Here is a 9,742-nt window from a genome sequence, read left to right on the forward strand (position 1 = left end):
TGTTAACAACATCCCCTATGGGGAAATGATAAGAATACGTAGGAACTGTAGCGATGATGACACTTACCTTGATAACATCTCAGAATCTAGAACTAGATTCCTACAGAGGGGATATACTAGAGAAGTTGTGGATAAAGCCATCGAGAAAGTAAAATGTCGTAGTAGAGAAGACACTTTAAAACCATCTTACAAAAGGGATACGCCTAATGTAAACCCAGTTAGGTTTATTACACAGTATAATGCAAATAGCCCTAAGATCTTTAATATTTTAAAGAAAAACTGGAGCCTACTTGGAGAAGTACCATCCCTAAAGAGTTGCCTTACGAATTTTCCGTCCATAACATACAGAAGAGGTAGATCCTTGCGGAACTTCCTAAGTCCCAGCTATGTAACTAATCCAAGGGAAACGTGGTTGCCAATTAAACCCAAGGGTTTTTTTACCTGTGGAACGTGTAATATGTGCCCACATGGAAAAAATAAAACTCTTAATTTCTGCTATAATACCTGTGTTAAGTATGATATAATGCATTTTATCAATTGCAATACCACTCATGGTATCTACGTAATAGGCTGTAATTGTGACATCATTTACGTAGGGAGTACAATTCGTCCCTTAAAAATTTGAATACAGGAGCATCGTAGGGCTATTGTAAACAAAGATCGGAGATATCCCTTGAGTGAACACTACAGACTTACACATGTAAATAATGATACATTCTGGTTCCATGGAATAGACCATGTCCCTATTAACAACAGAGGTGGCAATAGGGAACTTCTGGACAGACAAAAGGAGGCAAAGTGGATCTGCAGATTGAGGGCGACTGACGTAGGTCACAATACTGATAAGGAATTGCACTACTTCCTGGGTTAGTGTTGTTCCCCTAACTGATTATGAAGCAATTTGTTTGCTTTATATTTAAAAGATATTGTCTGAATGGAATTAATAAGGCCTTTTATGTATTGCACAACCTGTTATTATCTTCGATGCATACTTTCCATAACCTCATGTTTATGTATTACAGACAAATGTTTGGTACACATACTGATAAATGAAATATGGTTGTTTGTTCGTTTTCTCTTATGTCCTTCTCTTTTGCCCCATTTCTATCTTCATTTTGTCATTTTTTCATTCATTCATTTCTTCTTTTTTTATTTTCTGTTTTTCTCTTTTTTTATATTTATTTTTATATATAGTCCTTCTTACATTTTTCTTGTGGTTCATATTTGTGTCAACGGATAATTCCTTGCTTTATGCAAATACCACTCCAAGATGGCCGCATGGTTTACTATGATATATTTTTTGTTGCATTAATTGCGCTATTATAATTATTATGTTTTTCATTTACAATTCACAACGGATAATTCCTTGCTTTATGCAAATTCCACTCCAAGATGGCCGCATGGTTTACTATGATATATTTTTTGTTGCATTAATTGCGCTATTATAATCATTATGTTCTTCCTTTACAATTGTATTAGAGTTTTTGATTATTATGCCTCTTATTTCCCCCACATGACACCGATGTGTTTTCATTGTGAGGGATTATGTTAGAGTGCTATAGGATTTCTGATAATGAATTTATATTCAAACATGGCGGCGTCATTAGCTATACTCGCTTTGTCCTTCTACCATGTTTATGTCACTTCAGCAGGACGACGCAGGGCTACGTATGGCCAGTATATTTAAACCGACCTCAATATGTGGGTCCGTTTGCTGTGTTGTTCTGTTGCCGGTTATCATGCCGTCGGATCTCTTCTGAATACCAGGGTGAGTCCTGTCGCACGGGTCCATTTTGTGGTAACGGGGGGGGGCTTTGAATTATATGCTTTTTACTTTTGCTTAGGACATGTCGGGTTCCGTTTTTTTTCGCTTTCATTTGTAAATATTAACGCTGTTCTTTTTTAAAATTTTGGTTGATGGGAAAATAGCGGTCTCTATTACTTTTGTTTGTTATATGTGCTCTCGATGTGCCTTTCAATGATACTTGCGCCGTATGATATCGTCATGCCTGTCATACCATGCTAATGTGACTGCCTTTGATTTAAGGGCTATGTGGATTGCGCTTTTTTTATTCTCCTTACGTAACGGTCTTCTTATATTGTGGAGGTTGCTAATATATATGCACGGGTGTGTTCGCTACATACGGACCCCCCGCTTGGCACCAACTCATGTAGTGGCTCTCACTTGGGATATGGTTAGGGCTTACTCGCATGAGGACCTGTCTCATTTTTACAATCTGACATGGCCAATTAGCATGCAATTTTTATACGCTTCTCAAACGTTTAACGGGTACTTCCTGCCTCTTATTGACTAAGTTCTTTATCCACAATGCCTCTTAGGTGTATTTATGTGTTAATATGCACATTTTTTTCACCTTTTGAATCGCTAAATGTGGTGTTTTACTTCATAAATTTTAATATGTATTACATTGATAAAGTCTCTTAACTACAATGCCTCTCAGGTGTTTTTATGTGTTAATATGCACATTTACTTTCACTTTTTGAATTGATAAATATGGTGGTTTACTTCATGTATTTCAATATGTATTACACTGATATATAATATGTGGTGAGACTATTTTTTCTTTGGTCATTTTTTTAGATTAATTGGTCCAACAATGGATCCCTTATCACTTTGAGTGAATATTGTGTACAACACGCGACCTAATATTAACAAGAGTTTTTGCCTTCACTTTTAAGTTTGTAGGTGAGTGTACCCTTTGGTGACTTCAGACTTTTAATCATATACTTTGGTCATGCATGTTATATATATTTTTTATTTATGATGCAATTGGTGTCTTATGTGCCCATGATACTATTGGGCTTTTTATATTTGTGTTTCAGACGTGCTATTATACACCAAATGTGTGATACGTCATTATGATCTGGGTATTCCCTGACTCAACGAATATGGAATATGATTTTTCTCATGTTACCTACTCCTTGGTGAGCTCAACCCCTCTTTCTTACTCTCTTCCTTTCTTTGACTCTCTTGCTTGTACTTAGTCACAGCTTTTGGATTAGATTGTTATTTTCTGATATATATAAAATGTATCTGTTCTTTGTTTCTTTAGTACTTTGTGTTTTTTTCATCATATTCTATTTTATTAAGACTTGCCTCTGTTATTTTGAGGCCTTTTTCCTTTTTCTGGTTCTTTCCTGTTTCGTTTCTGTCTTTCCCTTTCTCCGTTTGTTATTTTTCTTGATATATAGAGTTGGTATACACATTTTTTGCTCTTCAATTTGTGAGACAGAAGAATACAGATTAAAAAACCCTATATTTACAGAATTTTAACATATTGATATGTACGTATATACATGTTGTATTTTAGGTTGTTTTTGTGTTTCTTTTTGATTTATGGTTATTGTGGTATTTTTAGTCATCTTTAAATGTTGTGATGTAAATGTATTGTATATATACATGTTTTTGTTTATATATGTTGTTCTATGTATTGATTACAGCCCTGAAGAAGTTCCTGTGTTTTAGGAACGAAACGCGTTGGCTGTCTATTCTCTATAATAAACAAGAAGATCACGAAAAATTCTTTGGATTATATATCAATTTGGACTTTGTTATTTGAGTGCACCTTCCTTTTTGTTAAAATTTTTTGGTTCTGCTCCGCATCTAACAACGACGGATGTTGGAAGTTGTTGCACCACGTACACAGACATAGTGTACTCTATTAAGAAGGAAAACAGTTGGAATTCAAGTGCTTGACCTTGGTCCGTCGTTGGGTTTGCTTTGTTTATATAATATTCCACCACTGGTGCCTCGCACTTCCACCAAGCACTTCCATCACTGGTGCCATGGACTTCCACCACTGGCGCCACGCACTTCCACACCTGGCACCCCGCACTTCCACCACTAGAGCCACGCATTTCCACCACGCACTTGCACCACTGGCGTCACGCACTTCCACCACTGGTGCCACGCTCTTCCACCACACACTTCCACCACTGGCACCATGCACTTCCACCACTGGAGCCACGCACTTCCACCACGCACTTCCACCACTGGCATCACGCACTACCACCACTGGCGCCATGCACTTTCGCCACTGGCACCACGCACTTCCACCACTGGCACCACGCACTTCCACCACTGGCAACACGCACTTCCACCACAGCTGGGGGGTGGTAATTCAGAGGGTCGCCATGTTCTCTTGGCAGACGCGGTGCTTTGGTTGTTAGTAGGCCTGGGCTAAAATTCCGTTCCGCTCGCGGAAATTGCAATAATTTGACATTTTCACGTTCCGCGGAGAGCGTGAAAATGTCAAAATTTCCGCAATCCGCATCTTACGGAAATGTTTTTCTTGCTCGCGCTGTAAAAAAATACTTTCTCGCGTACGCGCGATCGCTTTACCTGAATCCCCGTGTTCGCCGACAAGTTTTCCCGATCCGGTCGCGTACTCCACGAGATGTTGTATCGTTGGTAACCATTTGCGCTGTCTCGCGTCAGTTCGTACCCACATTAATGTCATTTGTCGCGCGATCACGTCATTCGTCACGCGATCACGTCTTTCTTCTCGCGATCATGCACCGCGAGAGTATGAGATGATTGAGATCTCGCGCCCGTGAGCAACCGCATGGGTAAGTTGGCGAGCCGCGATCACGCAGAAAATACCGCTAACGGACGGGAAAAATACTTCTGCGTCTTCGCGATATTTCCGCGTGTTTGCAGATATTTTTAACATTTTCGCGATAGTTTGCGAAAGTGAATTTTGCAAATTCCACCCACCCCTAGTTGTTAGCTGACTTCAGGGCTCTTCACACAATCAGACACATCCAAAGCAATGTTTCGGTGGCAATGCATGGGGATTCCTTTTCATGCATAATGATTATCTCCTCCTACGTTTTACCCGTAAATAATTACATAATGAGGCCGCCGCACCTCAATGACACGCAGTTCTTTTCCAAAGTAGAAATGTCCCTCTCCCACCCCGCAAGCTCCTGTTATAGTTCACACAAGCCCCTGCATGATACAGTTGGCGGGATGTGGGGAACTTAATTAATTAGGGTCAGGGCCGGCTTTAGGGCAGTGCGACTGGTGACCTGGAGACGGGGCTCTAACCTCAGGGGGGCGCGCTGTGTTTTAGCATAATTTACATTTAAAAGCATCTGCTGCAGAGTTAATTATGCATCCAGCTTTCAGGCAGCAATAACAATGTCAATACAATATTTCTGCTAAAGAGGTAGTTCAGAGTTTTGTCTAATGACAGTTTTCACTTGCCATAAAGTAGCGCAGAGGGTTAAAATCCCCGCTGCAAAAAACTCATCATGAAGATCGCAGATCTTCACGATAATGTGGACAGCTGAGTGGATTACTGCTTTGCCACAGAGTTCCTTTTGTCACTGCAGTTCATAAGATACAACCCTAATATAGAACAGTGCATGTTACGAACTGTAATCAAAAAGCTGCATGCAAACTGTATAAAATAGGTTAGGACGTGGCTGTTTTTTCCCCTCAGTCTTTTATTATCTATGCCTTATGTTGCTGGAAAGGTTTTGTCTGGGTAGATATACATTCTTATTTGTAAAATCAGCCTTTACCAGTGCTTTAAAACAAATTACAATTATGCGAGGGAGTGTCTATGGAGAGATGAGGGGCACTTTTGCCCGCTGGACATGAGGTAATTCAAGGAGGAGGTCACTGTGGGGCACCAAAAATGATTGTCACACCGGACGCCAAGAGCACTAAAGCCGGCCCTGATTAGGGTGATAACGTCTCAGAGCAATGTTGGTAAGTAAGTAATTGAAGCATTAATGCTTCATGATAAGCTGCACTCCCTAATTCTGCCACAGGGTGGCGGAGTCTCTCAATTGTGGGGGGTTCAATATAGCTACTGGAATAGCAAGACCATATCACCAGCGGACCATGCGTCCAGGGTCGGTCTGAGACAGAAAATAGGTCAAGATACCAAATTTAAAGTTGCCCCCATTACCTACTCAAATAGCTTAACAAGTGGTCGACATTTGCAAATTGGGGCAGTTTTGAACTTGTAAAGACATGCTGTGTAGGTGCTTGACAAGGTCTGCAAGTCTGCATAGATTTGAACCTGCTGCAGGCAATGTTTGTGGTAATATCTGGTAAATCACAATAAAAACCGGCCCTGCCGACCATGGAATCGACCACCAAATATCCAAAAAACGGCCACGCGCTGACCTCCCAGACCAGCCCGACGGGCACTGCCTGATAGCCGTGAAGGCCAGTCTGACCCTGCATATACCTTGAAGGTTAACACCTTAACGCCGCCGCGTCATTACATTAGAACAGACTGGTCATGATAATCGAGGGAACATTCACCTGGAGCCAATAGGAGTGCAACAAGCCCTCCTTTTCGACAGAAGTACAAAGGTTCTGCGTAATCAAACACTGTAGCCGTGGTGCTGGAACAATGTTCAGAGCAGGGGCGCTGCCAGCCCTGTAAAGTTATCGGGATGGTGAAAATAAAATCCAAGCATCACACAAAACAGAAGTGTAGCAAACGAGCCACGCCCATTCAGCAGGAGTGGTAAGGGTGTGGTATGTAGCCGGGGGAGCAACTGCTGCAAATATATTAATATAGCACGGTGTGGTCATTTACAGACAGCACGTTTTCCATTGACATGGCCACAAAATGTTCACAGACTTGGAGTTTTACTTATAAAAGTGCGTACCGCACAAACGGCAAAGTGTGGAAATCGAGTTTCAGCGAATATCATGTACATATCAGTGAGCTAAGCATCACGATTTCTTTTGATCCTATTAAAAATCTTTGCTTCCATCACAACTTGATGATTAGAAAACCGGTGCTCCATTTGTGCTTTCTTAACTGTTGGTGTATTTTGAAATATTTGTATAATACATATACATGTATTTCAATTGCATTGTGGTAGAAACAAACTGACATATTACAGCCAATCCTGTAAAGATTATAAGTTTGCATAAGAAGGCAGTGAGTTTGTACATCTATGCCTTGGGCTCCAGCAAGACTGGCACATAGTTCAATAAAAAAAAAAATCTCTCAATTTGCAGTCAGAAAACAAAAAGTACACACCAATCCCCATGTTAAAGATATAAGCAGCCATTTCTCAAAAGGCATAGCCGATGTTCGACCTCTGGAAGCCTACTATGTTGTATAGTCAAAGTTGTCAACATATAGCGGAGCCGAAGCTTCCCTCAGTACTGTTTCTTAAAGCTCTTTTTCTGGTGATCACACAAGGCCGAGCAGCTGCGCTGTCAAGCCGGACCTAAAAACTAAAGAGTCGCAGTCCTTATATGAGAAGGGGAACTCTAGCCCTCCCTTTCTTTTGTGAGTTCCCTGGAATATTCATTTTAATTTCTGCGCCCGTAAACTATCAGTCTATGAAAACCATTGCAGGCGTTAGTGCAAGGCGACCGTAGGGGCATATCAGCAACAACCGGCGATAATTATCGCTAAGCGCACTTAGCGCTAAGATAATTATCGCCGGCTAGCGTGGATTTTTATCGCTGAGATAGCGTGCTATTATCAACGCTTATCTCAAAAGCGATAAGAATCCTAGCGCTAACTGCCTAATGTGAGATTATCGCAGGAAACCCAGCGATAATCTCACGAAATGTGGCATTAGCTTGTTGATAGGGCTCCACAAACTTAGCCATGATATCCACCTTCCATAGGATATTATGGCTAAATCAGTCCTGAAGCAGGCGTAAGGAAAGTAGCGATAACAGGGATTATCGCTACTTTTCTTGCCGCTATGCTTCATAGCGTGGGGCTTGATGATAGGAGAAATGTCGCTTAGCGACCTTTCTCCTGTCATATCAGGCGAGGAACGGCCACTTTGCATCTCATTAGAGATGCAAAGCTGGGCATTAAGAATTCGTGCGCTAATGCAAGGTTTCACGCGTTAGCGTGACCTTGCTAATTAGGCGATAAAATTATCGCCACTTTTCGGCCAAAAGCAGCGATAATTTTCTATCGCCGCCTTGTAAATATGCCCCCTAGTTTTAATGGACAGGCTGCACTTAAGCGCCTTGAATACCTGTGATGTGTTTATTAATCCTATAATATATAATATTGAAGTCCTGCAGGACTGTCGATATGTTTCTATATCACCACGTCTGCTACGGCTGACAATGTTTTCTGTACCACTGACATCTTGCAGCATTGTCGATGCTTTTATATCTTTTGCACATATATCAGTGCCTATATCATATATCAATGACTGTGGCCCTGATTTATATCAGCTCAGACATTCCGCCGTCCCGCCATGGGAACAGAGTAGATTACTCCATCTCCATGATGGAGGAGCTGACCACCTAATTTATAAATGACCTCCAAGCAGTCGGCGGTCATCAGGGGCGGCTCCTCTGCTATGGCGGAGGAGCGTCGCCCCACTGCTGAGATGTAGCAGTCAAAGGGAAATATTAAATGACAAAAAAATTATTTTATTGTCATTTCATTTTTTCTTCCAGTCTGCTGAGTCGAGGGTGAGGCCATGCTGTAGCGTCACACAGCAGGGAGGCCACACTGACATGCGCACTTGGATATCTCCAGGCTGTTCCTTGGAGATATCCTAGTGCTCAGGAGCACAGGCTCCCAGACCCTGCTGGAGCGCAAAACTGGCCCGCTCCATCAAATTCCAGAGCTTCTCTCATGCTGGGAGAAGCACTGGGATTGGGTGGGGTCTGGGAGCCTGTGCCCATGAGAATTGTAATGCCAGGACGGGAGCATAGGAGCAGCATGGCACGGGAGCAGCAGAATGTGGCGCCCTGCAGGAAAAAGACATGTGTGTATATCTTTTTATTCCTCCCGCCTCCCTCTGCCCCCCAAACCCGGATTGGCAGCAGCCGCCGCTGGCGGTCATTCATAAAAGCATTGCACGTCACGACGGTTCCTGTCAACGCATTTCACTCTGTGCTACGTGGCTGCGTCAGCAGGGTAAGCACTCTCGCACAGAGTATTTTTTTTTTCCTAATAAAAACAAAATCTCAAAACTGGATTTCTTTTTGTATGAAAAATAGTAATGCTGCCCTCGCCATGGTAGTCATCTCCCTTTGGGATGGGAGAATTATTATGATTTTACTGTCCCTTACTGCCAGGTGTTGCCAGGCGGTGAAAGACAGTAAAAAATGGCTTCATGACCGGCCATCTAAATTGGGTGGGTGGACATGCAGCCATTTCTCCAACCACCCTTACTCCCCAGGTTCATCGGAGAGTTTGACCACAGTGGGGACGGAGAAGTTTCTGTTGCGGCCATACTGAAAGTCCCCGGCATACAGATTGGGTTGGTGTGCCATTATGTTGGCATGGAACATACCTCCGTCGCCACTGCGACAGAGTTCCCTTCCCGCCAACATAAAATCGTGCCCTATGTCACCAAATTTTCAAAGCACTCGTTATGCATTTCTAAATCACTGAAGCTTGCAACTCTGCCAGTGAGCTCCAATCGCACTAAAGTAGCGCAGCGCTATACAAGTGTTTCTATATAACCGTTGTTAAGCAGCACTGTGATGTGATTTATGTCAGCAACTTCTTGCAGCAATGACAATATGTTTCAAAGGTGTTCCTTTATCGCCTACGTCCTGTAGGAATGTTCCTGTCATTGAGGTTTTGCAGCAATATCAGGGTGTTTCTTTAGCAATGCTAATGTGTTACTCTCATTAAAGTCTTGCAGCAATGTCTGTGTGCTTCTGTCACTAAAGGGACAACTTCACCTTTGTGAATGTGGGCTGTGGCCTTTGAGGGGAGACAACAGTGGTCTCAGGCGCCTCTGCGCG

At 42.3% G+C, this 9,742-nt stretch overlaps 1 long non-coding RNA gene across 1 annotated transcript; it reads left to right on the forward strand.

The window, feature by feature from the left end:
* Positions 1–1,681: 1,681 nt before the first annotated feature.
* Positions 1,682–2,953, forward strand: LOC146859340 (uncharacterized). Its single transcript, XR_014979762.1, has 3 exons — positions 1,682–1,768; positions 2,603–2,707; positions 2,845–2,953. It is a non-coding gene; the product is annotated as an uncharacterized LOC146859340 (long non-coding RNA).
* Positions 2,954–9,742: the final 6,789 nt, after the last annotated feature.

This window comes from Triturus cristatus, chromosome 3_2 (genome assembly GCF_964204655.1).
Source record: "Triturus cristatus chromosome 3_2, aTriCri1.1, whole genome shotgun sequence".
NCBI classification, from domain to species: Eukaryota; Metazoa; Chordata; class Amphibia; order Caudata; family Salamandridae; genus Triturus; species Triturus cristatus.